Source organism: Nematolebias whitei, chromosome 20 (genome assembly GCF_014905685.2).
Source record: "Nematolebias whitei isolate Nwh7 chromosome 20, NemWhi1, whole genome shotgun sequence".
Classification (NCBI taxonomy): domain Eukaryota; kingdom Metazoa; phylum Chordata; class Actinopteri; order Cyprinodontiformes; family Rivulidae; genus Nematolebias; species Nematolebias whitei.
The window spans coordinates 18,039,588-18,040,958 of NC_056517.1; positions in this window are offsets into that span (position 1 = coordinate 18,039,588).

Consider the following 1,371-nt stretch of genomic DNA (forward strand, 5'->3'; position numbering starts at 1 on the left):
AGGTACTGGTAACTTGGGCACTGTGTGCAGGTGCCACGTCCTGTTGGAAAATGAAATCTGCATCTTCATAAAGTTGGTCAGCAGCAGGAAGCATGAAGTTCTCTAAAACTTCCTAGTAGACAGCTGCATTGATCTTCGACCTCAGAAAACACAGTGGGCCAACGCCAGCAGATGACATGCCCCCCAAACCATCACTGACTATGGAAACTTGACTTTGGACCTCAAGCAATGTGAATTATGTGCCTCTCCTCTCTTCCTCCAGACTCTGGGACCTTGATTTCCAAAGGAAATGCAAAATTTACTTTCATCAAAGAACAGAACTTTGGACCACTCAGCAGCAGTCCCAGGCGAGACAATTCTGACACTGTCTCTTGTTCAAGAGTGGCTTGACACAAGGAATGTGACAGCTGAAACCCATGTCTTGCATACGTCTGTGCGTAGTGGTTCTTCAAGCACAGACTCCAGCTGTGGTCTACTCTTTGTGAATCTCCCCCACATTTTGGAATGGGTTTTGTGTCACAATCCTCTCTAGGGTACGGTTATCCCTATTGCCTGTACACTTTTTTCTACCACATCTTTTACTTCCCTTCACCTCTCTATTAATGTGCTTGGACACAGAGCTCTGTGAACAGTCAGCCTCTTTAGCAATGACCTTTTTTGTCTTGCCTTCCTTTTGCAAGCTGTCAATAGTCGTCTTTTGGACAACTGTCAAGCCAGCAGTCTTCCTCATGATTGTGTAGCCTACAGAACTAGACTGAGAGACAATTTAAAGGCCTTTGCAGCTGTTTTGAGTTAATTAGCTGATTAGATTGTGGCATTAGGTGTCTTCAATATTGAACGTTTTCACAATATTCTAATTTTCTGAGATACTGAATTTGGGTTTTCGTTAGTTGTCAGTTATAATCATCAACATTAAAATAAATAAACATTTTAAATATATCAGTCTGTGTAATGAATGAATATAATATACCAATTTCACTTTTTGAATGGAATTACTGAAATAAATCAACTTTTTCATGATATTCTAATTTTATGACCAGCACCTGTAGTGAGTGACACCCATGTGAAAGAGCACATGATCTCCAAAAAAAAGTTAAATCTGGTCCTCTGGACATTCCAAAAAAATATATAAATAAAAAAAATTGTAGAAACGTTTCGTCTTTCATCTGAAAGACTTCATCAGTCGGAGGTGCTGTATTCAGCTCAGTCTTATAAATGGCACCTTCTCGTAGCGAATTATAAGACTGAGCTGAATATAGCACCTCAGACTGAGGAAGTCTTTCAGATGAAAGACGAAATATTTCTAGAATTTTTTTTTTGAATGTCCAGAGGACCAGATTTAACTTTTTTTGGATTTTTCTACCTGGATTA